Source organism: Seriola lalandi, unplaced genomic scaffold, assembly GCF_002814215.2.
Source record: "Seriola lalandi dorsalis isolate HSWRI2012SDOR001 ecotype SW California unplaced genomic scaffold, Sedor1 jcf7180002054565, whole genome shotgun sequence".
Lineage (NCBI taxonomy): Eukaryota > Metazoa > Chordata > Actinopteri > Carangiformes > Carangidae > Seriola > Seriola lalandi.
Genome location: NW_019525118.1, coordinates 354,362 through 374,075, shown reverse-complemented (window position 1 = coordinate 374,075; position 19,714 = coordinate 354,362). Strand labels below are relative to the sequence as shown.

General features: G+C 40.8%; 1 long non-coding RNA gene across 1 annotated transcript; it reads left to right on the top strand.

The window, feature by feature from the left end:
- The first annotated feature begins 11,445 nt into the window (after nt 1-11,445).
- Nucleotides 11,446-16,341, top strand: LOC147818547 (uncharacterized). The gene is made up of 3 exons (XR_015437878.1): nt 11,446-11,549; nt 12,299-14,714; nt 15,186-16,341. It is a non-coding gene; the product is annotated as an uncharacterized LOC147818547 (long non-coding RNA).
- Nucleotides 16,342-19,714: the final 3,373 nt, after the last annotated feature.

Here is a 19,714-nt window from a genome sequence, read left to right as displayed (position 1 = left end):
AATAATAAGATTAAAGGATAAAATAAAATATATAAAAACAAGTTGATACTGATCCTGATAAAAATGAGTCCGATTCACACAAAAGTAAAAACTTAAAATTAAAGAAAAATTCAAAAGCTTGTTACAAACATGACGATATCTTATGATACCTTAGATCACATACTGCACATGAGTTGTGTAAATAAATATGTGCAAAGACGGATCACTTGTTATAGTGTCATATCTTATAAAAACCCTCAAAAATAGATGGTGGTGGTGATGGAGGAAGAAGAGGATGCTGGAGATCTGGACGTGATGTGATTGATCCTTTTCACCCAGGGAGGGCCGGGCGATCGATCTGGCCTTGAACTATTGGAAACGCCTGTAAGCCCCGCCCACTATAAATCAAAATGTGATTGGTTAATTCACCTGCCACGTTCTAAACAAACACTCACAGCTGTGGAGGCTTCAGGCCTTCTGTCCCTCATGAAGTCCTGACCAGACCTTTCCCTCACCTGGAGACAACAACAACAAAGAAAGATCTGATGGAATCACTGTTCTCATGGTTGTAGGACAGTAACCTTCGTTTCTGAAGCGACGTTGATGGAGAAATCGAAAGTGCAACCCTGCGAAATAAACAGATAAAAGTGTGTCAGAGGGAGAATTACTCGGTCAATCAATGTGCGGTTGTATATAAACAGAGATGTATAACCAACAGCGGAGCTTGTTCACCTGTTTCAGACACACCTGAATTCCAGAATAAAGGCACATTCTCTTCAGGCACGTTCCAACTTTATACTTTAAAAACCATTTTTTAAAGAAGTTATTGAATCACAAAAGCAGAACGTGTGAATTCCGTCTGTCTGCTGTGATCATGATGTAACGACAAAGGTCAGACACAAGCAGCTTCACACTCTCGCTAATGTGTGAAATGATTTTAAAGCAGCTCTAATCCTAATCCTGATCAGGTTTCACAGGTGGATTCCTCTGTGTGCTGCCTTTGACCTTCTGTCACGCCGCTCGTTTTCACATCCACTTATTCACTTTTCTGATGCAAACTGGATGAAATGCCTGAACAAACCAGTCGCCTGAATATTTTAAAGCCTTACATACACACTGGTTTTTTTATTCACTGTTTTCTCTCAGAGAATCGGCTGCATTTTGCTGCCTGTGCAGGTATCGATTTCAGCAGCAGCAGCACCTTTGTCTAACAGGTAATGTGGCCCGGGAGCTGCCGGTTGGCCAAAGGCCATTTCTCCCTCCAAATAATTAAACATGCAGCCGGTGGGAAACATGAAGTGAGCCCGTGCAGCTCTACATGTCACACATTAGGAAACAGGAACAGAGGAACGCTGAGGAACCCGGTCTGTGGGAGGAGAACATGTTCTGCCGTTCTCCGGGGTTTCAAAGCCTGACGACGAGGGGAGAGAGCCGCGGCGCGAACTCTCAGCGAAACCAGCTGCTGCTTAATTACCTTTCCACACAGCAGCGACATGAAGAGGTGTGTTTTATCTGCCGCCTCGGTCGCACAACTTTTGCAGCGTAATTGCTCGCTCACTGCCTCCGTTTCCGCCACAGTGAGGACTCAAAGGCAGGGTGGGGCCGAGCGAGGCAGAGATAGAGACAGAGAGAGGGGGGGGGGTGAATATTTCTGGATGTGTTGTTGTTTGTGCCTGAGAGGTGGAATCGTCTCTTGAGAAGATTCACAACAGAGTCGACAGTGATGCCGGCAGCTGTGTGAGCTCTGCTGCGAGCTAAATGCTAACACGCTCACAACAACAACGCCGCAGCGCTGAAGTTTAGCAGCTGTAATCTGCGCCATGTTTGCTAGCTTAGTTTAGCGTGTCTGCATGCTAACATTTTAGCGCTAACCGCTGCAGAGAGGAAGAGAGCAGCTCCGTCTTTTCGTTAGTTTGGATGGTTAATGTTTAATTGTCTCTGGATTAATGGATGAAACATGACACGGTGTGAGTGGCAGCACCTGTCTGACATACTGGATTATTTTCCGAAGGTGAAGTCAGTGCATGGCGCCAAGCTTCAGTGAGACTTCAGCGTGGAGGTTTGGTTTGATTAGAAAACGCTTCTACAGTCGAAGTAAATGACAATAAAAGAAAAGAGCAAACACAGTGGCGTCTCCAGACTCATCAGCAGCTGCTGATTGGACCGGAGGACTTCACTGCTCTGGGCTTTCTGAAACAATGAACAAAGCGGCAGCTACGCACACAAGACTAAAGTAAACTGAGCAGCTGCAGAAGAAGAAGAGGACACTCAGAGATGAGGTCGTTAAAAAGAGCTGAGGTCAAAGGTCAAACAAACGAAAACCACTTGGAAAACATGATGGAAATCTGTTTTCGTCTTCATGTTCATTCATCACGTTTCTCTGTGTTTGTTGCACTTTGTCACGTTTGTTGTTTTTTAATTAACCAACTTTTCAGCCTCAGATGAGCGTTAAAACTTTATTGAAATATTCAGATTTTTTTCATTTTCAAAATGAAAAAAAGTTTTTTTTTTTTATGTGCAAAAAACAAAAACATAAAAACAGACAAATGTTTAGTTCAAAGGCCTTGTTGATAATAATGACTATAAAATATAATTACACTGAATCTGTTCTTCTTCGACGCTGAGGTCACTAACTCCAACTCCAACCTCCGTGTGTTTCATGGAAGTTCCTTCAAACAAACACATTCTACATGTCTCACACACGTTTCCTCCTGAATCCCTCCTGACAGATTTGCCGTTTTTGGAAACTTTGCGGTGTCTACGATAATTTAAAATAAAGTTTCTGTAATTCTGAACAATTCTTGGCCAAACAACATGCGATTGTGGAGCCGGATCCTCCGGTGGATTGAGCAGGGACACGGAGGTTAAATAGATTTTCAGCTTCTTGCTTCCTGGAAAACATTTCACACGAGTCACAAACACATTCTGGCTTAAAACACACAGTGAAGATCTCACCGCCACCACACGTTGGCGGTCCTGCAGAAACACGCCACCGCCAAAAAACAACAACAAAAAAAACCCCCCGAGAATATTCCAGATCTACTTCCTGTGGCGCGCCGGCAGGCTGCTGCCCAAAAGCCTCCACGCCACAATTAGAAGTAGAGGAGAAACAACAGGCGGCCGGAGTCTTTACCGGCATCACACAGGAAAACAATAAAGCCGGTGGACGGAGGTCGCGGGGGTCACGGGGGTCAGGGCGCCATCACCCCCATCAGACACTGCTGATTGAAGTCAGGCAGAGAGTTGAACGCTGCTTCGTGAGCGGGCCGACGAACGACTCATCAGCTGCCACTGGAGAGAGAGAAAAACTTCATCTATGTTCGAAACAAAACACACACACACACACACACACACACACACACACACACACACACACTGCCTTGATCTCCATCTGAATGTGCTCATTGATACGTGAGGATGAAGGTCAGATGTGTAGAGTGTTGACATCTGATTGGTCCTCGTCTTCAAGAAGTGATCTGATGAGAAAAAAGCTTCAGGGCCTCGCACTGATTTCCTTTCTCTACTGTGTGTGTGTGTGTGTGTGTGTGTGTGTGTGTGTGTGTGTGTGTGTGATGGTGAGGAGGAGAAATGCTGGCGGCTCTTCATCATCACCTTGGCGGCGGTGGGAGTCGAGCGGAGGATCATGAAAGAAGAAGAAGTGGGATCCTTCCTGCTACTGAAGAAAGAGAAGGATGCTGACAAACTGATCTGTGAGATTTCACACACACACACACACACACACACACACACACACACACACACACACACACACACACCATAATCTAATATTATAATAAATAACATACAGATGAAGCAGTTTCTGTTTCTGTATTTCAAAATGTCTGAGTCTGAGTTCAATTATTAAAAGTCTCTAAAATACAGTCCAATAATTACTGTTTTATATGCAGCATGAATGTGGCTTCAGTTTGATCTGTGGGTGTAGATTCAGTACAGATGTGTTTTCAGTCTGGTTAGAGTGTTGAAATGTGACTTTGATGTGTTTTCGATTTATTATGAATATGTTTTATAATATATTTTGAGCATGAATATGATTTAGTTTGTATTTTATTCCACAAACTAATTATAGATTATAGCAGGTATAGCCTGGTTACGGGTGCAGTGCAGCGCAGCTTTTAACTGTGTAAATCAGTCTCTAAGTGAAAGCTGGAGTCTTTTTGGTTCTTTTGAAATCGGGTTTTGTGCACTCTGAGCAAACGCCCGTGAGTCCGGATGACGGTACGGCTCGAGCGGTCATTTTCCTGCTTCTGTTGGCGTTTTAATGTCTGCGGTGAGGAAAAAAAAAAGAGCCTCTCAGCAGATCTGGCAGCTCCAGACTGAGAGGCTTTATTAGCGATAAGGGGGAAGTTGTGGTCTTATTAAAACAGTTTGAGACTCAGAGAGCTGCCGGAGTGATGAAATGCTGCAGGAAGTGGGAACCAGAGAGGTCACAACACCTCCTTCAAAATATTTAATTGGTATTTTCTCACTCTTTATTTCTGCTTCTCTGGCTCCTGCTATTTAAGAGAGAAAATGTTCTGCATTACTTACTGCTGCACATGTTTGTCTGTGAGAGAGACACTGACTAAAGCTTTTCAATATCGCTTACTTTTGTGTCTGAAAATGCTGCAACAGAAAAAAACACAGACATAAAATTAAAAAAATAAAAAACACAAATCTTGCAAAAAGAAAGAGTTGCATTCAAAACTGCACCTGTACGGATTTAAATGAAGCATCAAAACTAAACTGCTCAACATGAAATACTAGTGAGTAGTGTTTTAAGCAAAGTGTGTGATGCTCTATTAACGACCTGAATGATTTTATATCAGTGGTGAATCTAGTATTTTAAATGCTAACATTTGCTAATTAGCACTAAACAAAAGAATTAAACCAAAGCTGATGGCAGCGTCATTAGTTTTGCATGTGTTTGATCTACAGCTGAGATAATTGGTGGATTAACTGAAAAATGAATCTGCAACTATTTGATAATTGATCTCTTTTTATTATTAATTCTTCTCGGCTGTGGTGTTTTTACTGATTTTCTCGCCTTTGTATCGTTGCAAACTGAACATCTTTGGGTTTTTGGACAAAAGAAGAAAATAACAGGCAGTTTAATAGATAAACTTTGATTCGGACGATCGTGTCAAATGAAACATTTCCCTACAAACCCCAAAATATCAACCTCGTTTTTGGTGCTACAGGAAAAGTCAAGTGTGTCACTAAAGTCATTAGGATTCATCGTCACCATGGCAACCACAAATGCCTCCATGATAAAAGAGGCTCCTGCAGACCTGTGGCAGGACGCCTCAAACTGCAAACAAGGTCAGTTACTATTTCTATTATGAAAATTCAATCCGTGAAGATTTTGTGTTTGTAAAGCTTTTGCCAGAGCCGAGAAAGGTCATTTTCATGTTGTGACATCATCCCAATGTAAAGTCTACGGCGCAGCGTGGGAGCAGAGCACTAATGCACATGTGCTGTGTGGGCTGCAAAACACTGAAACACACCAGTGAGCTAGAAAAACGTGATTTGGCTTCTGAGCTCAGTCTGAGTTTTTGCTTTCAGGTGAATGGAAACCTTTCAATCAGTCGACAGGTTTAACGATGCTGCTGTGTTCCTCAGCTTTCTCCCTTTTTTTTGTCCTTTTTGAGATGTTGACTTTTCACAGTGGGAAAGACACAGCTGTGACTAATAACATTTAACAATGGCTCTGTTGTATCCCAGTGTCCCTGCACGCCACAGCAGTGGTTTACCAGGACCCTGAAACTGGAGCCGCTAAATAGAATTCAGCCGTCATTAAATTGATTCTTTACTTCTCCTGCTGTGACAAATCTTCAGTGTAAAAGGTTCCTGTTATTTAATGCACCTCGTGCATGTGTCGTGTGTTTTTGTGCATGAATTGGATAAAGGGCAGATAAGCTGAGGTTTGTTTCCAGCTGTCAGTCAAAGGGACAGTGGGCGGGGCTCTGGTAGAAAATAAAGCAGTGAACAGGAAGTCGGCTTCTCTGAGGTCGGATTTGCTTTTGTCCAAACGGAGCGAGTCGCTTTGACGTAATGAGGACACGAAAACATCTCGTTAGCAACTGCCTGCTCTGATTAAACTTCATTAGCTCTCTGTTTCTCTCTGTCGCAATTCCTCTCTCCTTTCCTCTGCCTCTTTCTCCCTGTCACTCTTTCTTTTTCTCTCAGCATTTGTTTTTTTTTTACTATTGTTTTATCATTTTCTTTTTTGGTTGAGTTTGTGGTTTTCTAATTTAGAAAATATTATTCGTCTATAAATCCATCTGTCATTAGTTTAAATATGTCAGATGAATATTATAAATCTGTTCTTGTTTCTCTCTCTCCCTTTATTCTACAGCAACTTCTTCAAACTTATTTTTCAAATTCATCCTCATGATGCTTGACAGATTGACCATCTTCAACATGATGAGTTATCGCTGAGATACTGTAAATGAAAAATAATTCATCATTTAATTCATGATATAAAATCAATCTTTTTTTCTGATATTTGTTTTTCTGTTTGTTCGGTTTTAATGTTTCATTGCAAAGTAAAATGACAAAATGATTAAGGAGTACTTTAATGAGTTTTGTGTCACTCTTTCTTTTCTGTACATTCTTTTCTTTTGTGAAAACCTTTTGTTTCATTGTCCTATTTATTTACATGAGGGTATCAATATCTCTGTCTGAGGTATTTACTGTACTGAAGAAATCCCTCTGCTCATTCACCCTCATGCCCCACATCTCTTCTCCTCTGCTGAAGAAGATAAAATCCCTCTCTTGTACATTTTTGCTCGAGTTTTGTGTTTTTGTATTTTGGGATCAGCAGCTTCTGCAGCCGAACTGAGTGAACCTGCTGGAACAAAAAGTCCAAAAGGTTAAAATGTATTAAATGTTTAAAAACTGGCTGCTGTCCAAGTGCAAACAGTTTCTAGATAAAGTGATTAATTCAGAATATTACGAAAACAAAAACTTTTACTCCTTCCTGAGTCTGTTGTTCATCCTGAAAGTCTGAAGTCAGAGTTCAGCACCAGGAGAAAATCGTTTCATACCGAGGAAACTCTCCAATTAGTGGTATTGATACGAGCTGCAGTCGGTACAGAGAACGTGTGGCCTCTGTGTGGGAGTCACCTGGCCCTGCCCTCTCTCTGGGCCCAGCCCTGCACCAATCAGAGCAGACAGTGTCATGGCGGTCGGTGTAAGTGACCTCCTGCCCGGCGTGGGCCAGTGGGGCTTATTGTCGGCCAAACTGGGGGGTGGGGGGGTGTTACATGAGCTGATTGGTTGGAGTTTGTTGTGTAACAGCGGCGCAGCACCACTTGTCAATTTTGAGCAGCTGACACTGTATTTGGAGTTTTTCTTTTTCCTGTTACTTTATACTCAGAGAGACATTTTTAATGGAACCATATTTATTTTCACAACCTCAGTGACTAGTTTTGTGCAGATTCAGATTAACAAGACAATAATATAATCAATAATAAAATGAATTTTATTGATCCCCAGGGGGAATTCACAAGCTACTCAGCAGTAATATTATGAAGTAATTAAAACTTTACCAACATTACCAGCATCAAGAATCCAAAAATATAACACACACGTTACTGTGAAACTGGCCAGTCTGTGTAATACGTACTTTTACTTTTGGTACTTTAGTGTTTGTGTAATTTGATTCTGATACTTTTGTACTTTTACTTCAGTTAAAGATCTGAGTATTTTTTACAGTAGAGTATTTCCACACTGAAACAATAAAATACCTTGACTCAAATAAAATTCCAACATTTTCAAAAATCTGTTTGCAATCTTTTAACCAGCGATCCAAACTGTATTTATCCTAGCTTAGCACACAGATTAGAAATGATTTTAGCGTAATCCACCCAACAACTCCAAAGCTTACACCTCATATTTACATGTCTTGCAAAGTACAAATCATGTTGTGGTCAGCTGGGTTTAGTTTACAGCAAATTTAGGCCAGAGCTCAAACCTGGCAACCCAACTGTGAGGACAGGACTTATAAGGTGCTGGAAGCTAGCAGCTAACCAAAGCTAACTACTACTAAAACCACAATGTCCAAGTTTTACATTTCTATTTCTACACCTGTTCAATAAAGAAGACTCAAGGTGTAAATGAGAAGATGTATTGTTCCTTTTAAATAGAGTTTTGCTATTGCTTCCAGTCTTTATGCTAAGCTACATTATGCTAGGCTAAACATCCACAAAAGACAGTTTGTAGAAGCTAACCTTTTTCAGGCTAACAAGGCTAAGTAAGAGTTAGCTGAAAACAATGTTGGAGTGTTGCTTTAAATACTCGTCTTACATTTGAAACAAGTAGGAAACAAAAAGTATCCGCCGTTTTTATCGTCACATCGTCGTCAGAACAGCGAACCACGATTATCGCCAGCTTCCTGTTCCCTGAACTCCTTCTCATCTTCACTTTTGTTGATTTCCTTCCTTTTTAGACAAACGCCTCTCTTTTTTTGGATGAAAGAAAGATGTCAAGACTGCCATATTTGAAAAATAAATAAATAAAAGAGTTTTCTTTCCTCCCAGTGTTGCCTTGTTGTCTCCCGGTCCCGGCGGTCCTCCTGACAGGAGTCATCAGTCTGTGCTGCGTTATTCAAAACCTCGGGGATCATCAGAGGCTTCAGCAGCTTCTGGCTTCTGACATGAACCTGGTTCTCCTCATGCACAGCAACACGCGAACCCACCAACACCCTCCACCCTCCTCTACAAACCCTGGGACTGCCAACCGTGTCATCCATAAACTCATAACATATAATGAATGTAAATCTTTTAAACATGAAAGTGAAGTTTTTTTTGTTTCATTTCCATGAAAACGCTTCAGTTGTTTGGAACATTTGCCTGAGGGTGTGAGAACAGCCGGATCTTCTATTCTGTCTTATCACTGTTATCTTTTATCTACTTTATCTAGTTTTCTTTTTATTTATTTTTTTATTAACATGTATTTTTATAGGTATTATCATTACATTTGATCCATTTTTATTTCTCATATGCATTAGCTGCATACTGTTCGTCAGTAAGCACTGTAAGGCCTGGTCCACACTGCTCACCTCACCTGTGCGTGACAGGTGAGGTGAGCAGTGTGGACCAGGTGTAACCTGTATAACAAATACAGATTGATTGATTGATTGATTTTATAAAAAAACGACACTATGTGACATTGCACCAAAGCACATTTTTTATAAAGGACCAAAACATTTTTTGCAGAATTTGACCTGATGGATGATGATTTTTCTTCTTTGGGTGAAAAAAAAAAAACACATTTCTGAACAACACTGAGTTCACATTGTGGCCTGAGCGTTCGCTAACCGTTAGCTGGTTAGCACTTGTCTCCCGTCAGTCAGATCAGTCATTATAACAAGAGACAACAGAGACGCTGTATGTCACTGTTTGTCTGTGTGTTTGTTTGCTCTGTGATTGACTGGAGACCACGGAGGTGAAAGTCTGTGACATGTTTCATCAACAGCCGACTGTCAGGGTGAAGTTCACACTGTAAACGTGACCAACAGTTTCTGGGTGAGCTCACAGGAGCTGTGTGTTATCACTGATACGCATTGTTGAGTACTGTGATTATTGCTCTGCCTGTTATTTATGCTTATGAAATATTGTGTGAACATAAAGTATTAAAATGTGTGTGTGTGTGTGTGTGTGTGTGTGTGTGTGTGTGTGTGTGTGTGTGTAAGTGTTAGCTTTAGGCCTCAGGAAGAATTCCTGGTTTCTATTGATGATGCATTATTGATACTCTTTATCAATAATTCATTTACTGCTAAGTCTGCAGGCTGAGTGTGTGTGAATAATTTTTACATTAAATTTGCAGCCACAGTTTGCCGACACCTTTACACACACCTTTACAATAATATTCAAAGTTCGCCACTTCATAGGAAACAAGACATTTGGTTCTCCTGATCAACCCGACATGCCAAGTGTTTAAAACTGAACAAAACCAGGACAAAGGCATCAAAGATACTGTTCATCTATGACCTAATGTCGGCTGCACAGGCCTCAAACTAAGTGTGTTTTTACACCTGTTCTTTGGGGAAATAAATGACATGTTGTTTTAGCTCTGGATCAGTTTGTGTCGACTCTGACTTGATACAAACAAGCTTACATCATCAGGACTCGTAGGGAAATCAAAGTTTAGATCAGTCAGTACTTGATGTTCTCTGGTGCAAGGCTGGCCCAAGGCGTAGGCGAACTAAGTGGCTGCATAGGGCATATATTCATATACATACATACATATATATATATGTAATTAACACTAATTAACACTATCAACAGTGTGTGAAGCAGCCACAGTGATGATGTCATGATTAAGACTTCTATCTGTTGTATTTCAGTTATCTACTGAAATGCGCATGCGCATCAGCGCCGACCTGTCCCTGTGTTGTAATACCACTTTGTGACACTAGACGCTGTGTGAGTCAGCGGCGCGTCAAGTCTGCCCTCAGTCCCACGAAGAAGAACAACTTCCGGCCGCGCTTGAAGTTAGCGCCACAGAAACACAGGAATGGCTGAACCTGCTAAAAGACGATATTCATCTGCGTCTCGAAGGACCGCTCCCGACAAGAAACCACGTTCAACGGCAAAGAAAAGAAGCAACGCGAGTAAATCTGGATGTGACTTCCCGCCGCTGGAGAAGCTGCTGAGAGGAAAGAGATGCGGTTTGATGCCGAGCTCGCAACTTTCCTGTTAGCCTGGTGAGTAGCATCAATGCTAGCTCTTTAGCTAAAAGTATAATCAGTGCAACGACTGACAAACATTTCAGGTGGTGATATTGACGTTGTCGACAGACGTTTTAGCGGTTAGTAGGATTGTGTCTGTTGCTCTCGGCTGTTGTGCAGCTAGTGACGTCAGTAACTTCAGGCTCATCTTGTAACTGACTGTAACGTGAGATTGTATGGAGCCAGTAGACCGAGTGAATACACGTCGATCGGTTCACCTAATGTAACCACTTTACATTTCTGTTAGGAGATTAGTCATGATTGAAAGTGCACTAGGTCTTTACATTTCTCAGGAGATTTCAGCATCCCTCTGTCTTTATCAGGACCTGAGCCAGTACAGGTGTAATACCGCCTCCACCTGTCTCACCAACACCTGAGAGTCCAGACAGTGAGGAGAGTCCAGGTGAGTAACACGCTGTCATTCACTTTTAACAGTAAGACTTGTCTTTACCACTGTGATTAAATCAGACCCACAGTGTAAACATGTTCATACTGCTGATTCTTAATAATGAATATATCTCTAGTTGTTTACACTTCATTTACATTTCAGAATATTCATACTGTTACTGTTGTTCACATTGTTTATCTCATAATATTCATACTGTATTTATTTTTGCATATTCATATCTATCCTCACAATTTATTATACACACACACACAACAGATCTAACATGTTTGAACATAAAGAACTTAAATGATCTAAACTAATTGTCCTATCACATGTTTGTCTGTATCAGGACCAGAAGTCCAGTCTACTCACCAGTGATGGACCAGCACCTGCCTTTTCTTCTGCATCTGGCCTCAGCAATCATCAACCACATTACATCAACACCTTGAGGTATGATCCCTGCACATTACAGATATTGTCTATACTGTGATCTTTTGCTCATCCCATAATCAATACCTTTTGCACATCTTGCCCAGCAGGAGTTTTGTCATTCTAAAACACTTTTGTACAAAGTTGTGTGGTATTATTTTTACATATGTATATGTTGAGTGTTACAGTATTTTACTTTTTTATTATTTCCTATGAATATGTTAATCACATACTACACCAAGTCAAATATCTTGTAAGTGAAAACCTACCTGGCAATAAACCTTATTTTCTGAGTCTGCCTTTGTGGTGATGTCATCATCATCATCCCTTCCTCATGCTGCTATATCCTGCCAAGGCCCACCCATGTGTCCTGCAGTATCCCCTTGCCTTCATAAATCTGCAAATGTATGGAGGTTACAAGAAGACTTCAGATCTTATTTTCACACCTCAGTTTAAATTCTACTTGTAACCTCAGTGTCACACACTTGCAGGAATTTGGAGCACCAAGTTTTAGTTTTGTGCTTTGCATGTGACACAGAAGCTCTTCCTCTTCCAGTGTCTTTGTGTTGCCTCACCACTAATGTTTTTTTATATATAGGAATCTCTTCTACAATTTCTTCTCATGTATCATTTGTTCATAAAGTCTTGTTTTTATTACAGTATATGCTAAATGAGGTTTAAATGGATGATTATATCTTTTATGTTCTGAAGTCCTTAGACCAAAAGAGGAGCTGCTGAACATGTCCTTATTTTTCCTTTTGTTTTCACAGGGACGGCAGAATCCACCTGGGGCAAGAAAAGGTAAGTCTGTTAAAAGCAGTTTGTATTTTGTGTAATTGCATTTCCACACAGATCATAGTTAAACGTTTAAGATGAGTTAAAATTATGTTCTGTTTATTACATTTAAGTTGTCGTCATATCGAATGCATCAGAAAACATGAATGTGATTATTAATATTTGGCTTGAAGATTACAATTAAAATACTTGTTTGGAAACTTGTGTAATTGTGTTATAGTGATGGTGTAATGAGGAACTACTCAGTAACAACAGTTTATCACTTCACCATTTAAACCACAATCATGTAAATGTAAGGTTAAACATAGCGTGTTTTATGCAGATGTGTATTAGTGAGCAGATGTTTTTAAAAACAAAGCTGTTGTTGGTTGTAGTTATATGTCCAGGCTCAAATTAGGGTCAAAATAATTTTGAGCTTCTAAAGTGATGTTTACAAATAATTCCAATGTTTGTAGTTGTAAATCAACCTTTGTAAACCCGTAACATAAATCTGCAGGAGAAATTCAAGTTTGCATATGTGTAAGAATTACTATGACCTTTTTAAACCTTTTTTACACTAACTATTTTATGTTCTACATACCATAATATTTTGTGCTTCAGTCTGGTGGTATAGTAGTTGGAGCTGTTCCTTCACAATGACGAGGTTGTGAGTTCAAACTCTGGTAATGGGGCCATTCTTTGTGGAGTTTTTATGCATTACTATACTATGACTTCTTTTTACATTTTTATGCCTTAATTACTTACTTACCACTAACCCTGACAAATTTATACTGACGATTTATGTTCTACATACTAATGTATTTAGTTGCATCAGCATGGTGGTATAGTGGTTGGAGCTGTTGCTTCATGATGAGTAGGTTGTGAGTTCAAACTCAGACTATTCTGTGTGGAGTTTTTTTTATGCCTTACGATACTATGATATTTTTTGATGTTTTTATGACTTACTATATATAGTATGACCTTTTTATGTCTTAAATTATACCGACAATTTCATGTTCTACATACTATGTCATTTTGTGGTGCCGTCTGGTGGTGCAATGGTTAGGACTGTTGATCAAGATCAAGCCCCAGTGATGTGGGGTTTTTATACCTTACTATACTATTACTTTTTTATGTATTAATTAAATTGATGTGTTTCTGTTAGTATTTATTAATGGATTCATCTCACGTCCTTCATCACAAGTTGAAATGTTCAGATTCGATTGGGGGAAATCGATAGGAGGACCAGATTTGGTTTTGTTTGCTAAAATCTAGTCAAATAGCTTTTTCCTCTTATTGGTCATTTTTTTGTTGCCTTCTTACCCCCTCAACAGAAACGGCATTAATGGTGGTTGATGTTTTCTGTTAGCTGGAAGCATTTCTTCCTTCTCTCACAGTGACACTGGTTGATGATCGAAGCGCTCCGTGAAACGAAACGGCATCCAGATGATAACGGGCTGGTCGCTGGTGGATGATAGTGGGAAGAGTGATGAGTGGGAGGACGGAGAGAGATGCTGTAGGAGTAAAAAACACAAGGGGGGGGGGTCAAAGGTCAACACATCACACTGCTCGCGTTATCCTGACAGTCAAACGCTGGATGGTCTGAGGTAATGTGTTTGAACATGAACTGGCTGGGAGGAATATTACAGGAAACTCGGTGCAATAAAAAGTCTCCTGAGCTGTGAACAATGCTGCCGTTCAGTGTGAGGATTCGACAGGAGGAAAACAAAAGAAGGAACGACGCCGACACCGTCGGCTCGATACGTCTTGTCTGAAAGTCTCATGTTTAGACGGTAATAATAAAAATCTTTAATATGGAGCTTCTCATAAGACGCACCGAGCACTTAAGGAGTAAAGAAACAATAAAATGAGCTGCAAATCAATGAGAGCAGGATTTTATCAAGAAACATTTTTCTTTGACGAAACTTTGACAATTGATAAAAACCTAAAAGTTTTCCAGTCAATTTAAAATATCTTCATTTACCTTCAAAGTGCATTTCCAGGTGAAACCAGTCCACAGCTTCAAACAGAAAAATACTCAAACATGTAGAGAGGGAATTTAAGACGTAAAAACAAAACCATGATCAATAAGTTTTGTGACTCAAATCATTATTTTCTTTTTACCTTACAAACAGTTCCCATAAAAACAGGAAGATTCGTGTCCACATGGAGTCAGAGTTATAATCGAGCCATTTGTTTTGGCATCTTTAAAATGTACGCTGAATTAGCTTTTAGCATCTCCTGTTTGCAATGTACACATGGGTTTACATACAACTCTCACTGGATTCTTGTGATACTGAAGAAAACTTAAAAACGTGATGATTCTCAGGCAAGAACATCTTTTTTTCTATGTTGTCTAAGCAGATTTATGGACGTTGACTCATGATGGAGATCATGTTCTCCACAGGAAAGGTGAGCCACTCCGATCATGCTAATATGTGTCTCATGTCTTTGTGTTCAGATTTGATGATGCAGATAGAAACAATCAGGCGCTAAAGGTTTTAAAAATAAATCTTAATTACCTCAGTGACCTGCGTGTCACAGCCGTCGCCAAGTCACCACAGTAACCTACTTCCCTGTTATTTTTAAAACACCTGCGCACACCTGTCCCTTTAACCTCTAACAGTATCTTTGCCTCGTGTCTTTCCCCTTCGCCCCACTCTCAACTCTCCTGTGATCCCGTGGGAAGAAGCACCTCAGTCTGAACACCTCTTTATTTAAACAACAGTGTTCTTTCAGTGTTGCGGTGGAAGTTTGTGGAAAGCTGGCCCCGATAATCAGACTGTTACACCTCATTTCCAGTTGACACAGGAGCTGTGGGGGCGGTTACTCTGAGCTGTTACAGTTACTGGTTTTTGTCACTTGTTATTTCTGTAATTTCAGGTCGTGAACACATCACTGACATATCGTCATGACGAACTCGTGCGCCAGCAGATCCTTCATGTGGAGTGATGTTGGTGACCACCGGATGAATCTATGATGATTATTCCCCCTGTTTGAGCTCTGGTTTTGGTCTCCACCAGCTCTATCTAGCGCCACCTGCTTATATCCCAGCTGACACTGGGCGAGAGGCGGGGTCACGTTGCCACACCCGCGGGCCATTCAGAGCCTCCGGTCAGCCTGACCTCCGTGTCTTTGGACTGTGGGAGGAAACCGAAGCGCCTGAAGGGAGAACCCACGCAGACACAGGGAGAACATGCAAAGGTACATGTGAGCTGTTCCTGCAGTGAGAATGAACCAGAGCGGGAAAGTCTTAAACAAAGAGCTGGAGCTCACTGTGAAGCTCAGGGAAGCTGAGGGTTCAGCTGATAATTCTCCGGAGGTTCATCACTACTTTGCATTGTCTTCTCATACATTGTTATAAATATTGATTATAGCCACGTGGGAGCATCAGCACTGGACCTCACTGATGCTGTTGTGGCTGAATGAATGAAGTAAATCCCTGTAACCAAGGTCAATATGCACATTACAGTTAGAGAAACTTCCCCAGGCGATTACTTACATTACAACAATTATTATTTCTAAAAATTAAATATACAAATTATGCATTTTCTAATTAAATATGCACTTTGGATTTTTTTTCATTTTCACCATGTTTTGTTTTTAAGTATAAAATATATAAATCAAGCCATGAATGATATATGAACAAACCCCTATGGAAGAACCTTCAGAATATAGATAGGAATAAAACTGAAAAGGTTGGTTGTTGTAAAATTCCACAGATTTCTATTGGAAACTGCAAAAAGACACAACATCTAATCAAACCCACTGCAACAACAATATAGTTGCATTAAAATGTTAGCTTGTGAATTTAGGGGACAAATCTACAGACGCTAAATAAACCGAGTGTAGTCTGAAAGAAGACGTGTTACGGAAGGAAAAATATCCCAAATATTTACCAGTACATGAAAAGACGTTGGCGGCGTCTCACACGTCTCGCCTGAAACTGATGTACACTTCCAAAAAAGTATTTTTTATTTGAACTCTCATCTGGTTATCTGGCTGTTGTGTGGGCTGTTGAATAAAAATGATGATTGCTCTTTGTGTAATTTCCTCCCATGCGGCTTTGATTAATTGATTAGAGCTCATTAATAAGTCATTAAAGAGTGGGTGAAGTGTGAGAGATGGCTGACAGCTGGGACAGGGTTTTATTGTGTTTCTGAGTCACAGAGCTGCAGCCAGTTTACTGCTGTCACACGCAGAGAGAGGCTCCGTCAAAGTTTGAATATCTGTGACACATTTTACTCCGCAGTTTTAAATTCTCATGATCTGAGGTTTTACACAGCTGTTTTCTTCAGGCTGAAGTCTGTCTTACTCAAACAGAGTTATCAGGTGCTACAACCTGCAATAAAGAATCTAACCAGTGTAATCTTCCCTCATTTTCCTCCCTCTTTTTTTTAAAAGCTCCATATTTTCTTCTTCTTCTGTGTTTTATTATAAGTGTTGATCCATAAGAAGATATATTTGTGGTTTTAAGAACCAAAAACCACCTCAGTGTAGTTTTACATCTCCTCTCTCAGGCTTCTCTCTGCAGCTCTAGTAACAACAGGTCGGTGAGCCAATCAGAAGAGAGGAGGCTCTGAGCCTCTCTTCTGATTGGCTGACTGTTTTCTGAGTGATCCAATAAAAATACAGCAGATTTCAGGTAAAAACAAAACCCTGTAAAGGTTTGGATGGTGGGTCCAGGTGGGCGGGGCTTGGTGACTGCTTTGTTGTGACATCACAAAGTCCCAGAAGTCCTGACGGCTGGTTTTAAGGCTCAGTGTCTGAATACAGGCTGTGTGCACTGGATGGTGCTTTAATGGTTCTCTGAATGTGAACCAGCTTGATGAACCCTCTGGAAAGGCTCAGTACCTCCATTTATAATTTCCACTGCAACCTCCATCACTTTCCGTCAGAGGAGGAGTAAAAATAATCCCTTTAAAAAGAACTATATTTATTCTCAAATGTCACAGTGGCGCGGAGTTGAGTGTGCGTACGTCATTACTCAGAAAGCTGCAGGTTTAGGCAGAATGATGGTGAGTTTCAGTCTTTCAGAAAATAGCATGTTTTTAATTAAGACCCCGATAATGGAGACGACTCATCACTTGAAGAGTTTCAGTCAGTTCAGCTCAGATTTGTTCACTTTTTTCTAACCACATCACTGTTAAATACTCAATGCCAGCAGGTGAATAAATTACCATTCATGCTGCTGTGATGTTCACTTCAGTCCTGAGTTCAGTCCTGTTTTATTCGAGTGACTTTCACTGTCTTTCATTAAGCTTTTAACAAGGAATTATCCCACTGTGACTGTGAAAATCAGTGAAATAAAATGCAAATGAGTGTGTCTCTCCATCCACTTCTCTAATGCCATATTAAGAGTTGAGTGTATAGTTACCATTAAACCATTGCAGAAGAAGAGGGCACAACAAAACGGTGCAATTAAGAGAGCACCAGTCAAAGCTCAAACGATGGAAGAAGTGGAAAAAGGGAAGTATGAATAATCCTCTTTACTTCATGTATTGCAGGTACCATGTTTCTGACCTGTAGTCTGACTGTGGAGCATCTCCGTTTTCTTTGTCTCGTTCATGCAAACAAGAACGTACACAGGTGATGTGGAAGAATTCCTGCAAGTGGTTTCACAGAGATTGCACTAAAACCCCAAGACACACGGCAGCGTGGCAACAAAGGCAGCGATGAAGACGTCTGCCGGTGAGTAAACATGAATCTAAACAATGCAGGTTTCAAACTCGTAAGAAAAATCTGTTTTGCAAATGAATTCTTTGTGTTTGTAAAACCTCAAGGACGCACGCAGTGAGTTTAGTGAAAAGTGTATTTGTTTACTAGAAAACTCCACAGGGCAGCTGTAGTCTGAGCGACGTGACGCTCTCCTCATCACTCCACACAGATTGCTGTCTCTAGGGGAACATTGGGAGAGTCTGTACATTAGAGTTACATGTGTGGACGTTTACCTGCAGCCCGACATTTGAGACACCCAACTGTGCATGAGCCAAAAAAAGAAAAGTAAACCTGCTGTGTGTTTCCCATTCATATTCTTTGGTTGCACAGTATTTTTATTTTTTTTATTTTGCTATTTTGCAAAATGAAACCAGAAGCTGCAGTTCCTCTAACGACCACTAGAGTCTGGCTCCAGCAGTGAGTCAGTCCCCATAGACTCCCATGTTAAACTGTCCAACTTTACAGCAGAAATAAACATGTTTACAGCCTGGTACAAAAACACTTACGGTCTCTAGAGCTAATTTCCTCCTTCATGAGACCTGTTTATATAACTCACCTGTTTATAAAACTCACCTGTTTACGTTTTATTAAGGACTACAGTTATGGAGAATTGAGGGCGTGGCCTCTTTGAGTGACAGGTGGGTGATTGTACGCTTGCCAAAAACCGACATGCAACGAAATCTCGGCTCCACACACGCCCCTCCTCTTTGACCATTTTTGGATTAGCTGGGAGTTAAGGGGCGGAGTCAGACGCTGCCAAGATGGTGACGGTGGAGCAGCTCACTCTGAGCTTCAGAAACCGCTGTACAGAAACCTGTGGGTGACGTCATGGAGGCAACGTCCATCTTTATTTACAATCTATGCACCAAATACAAGAAACAAGCACTTGTTCTTGCTGTCAGGAGATCATCACGTTTTCTTCGTCTGTATGTGGAAACCATGAATTGGCCTTGAGTCACATGCTTCATGTGCGTCATCATTTATTCACAGTCTGTTTCCACTGCACTTTGTCACATTTTGTTTTAACCTTTACACCATTTTCTGGCGTTTGCACTCACGCACATAGAAAACAAGTGGTTGGAAGACACACTTCTTGACTCCTCCACATCCTGCAAATCTGTTATCTCACTAAACACTGTGTCACCTCAGCAGCTGAAGATGAAATGAGTTTACTTTCTGGCTCCATGGACTCCACGGCTGCATGTGCCAAGTCTGCTCCTCCATCTGATTGAAAATAAATGTAACAATTAAACATATTCTCTGCCAGATTCTCTCTTTCATTTCAGCACATAGCTCATCATTACATCCTTTACCATCATATCTGTTGTGCCACTGACTCAGGTTGAGGACTCGTCTGTATCACCTGCATTTCACGGCAGAAAATGATCAGAAACTGGAAATCTGTGCGACATTCAAGAACTCTGGAAGCTGTATGTTAAATTAGTTAGCATCTTTTATTTGTTTATGTTGTTTGTTAGCTTGTAACTGGCAGTGACTGACACAGTGTTGGTCGTTGTGCTAATGCTAACTCTCTCTCTCTGCACTGACAAGGTTTCAGGTTTATTTAGCCCCGCCCCCCGTCCCCACAAGATGACATGATTGGTTCCTTGGGTTTGTGAGGTATGAAACCCTGAATCTGTGTTTATGAGACTGTTATTGGTTCACTGCAGGTCGAGGTGGAAACACTATTAACA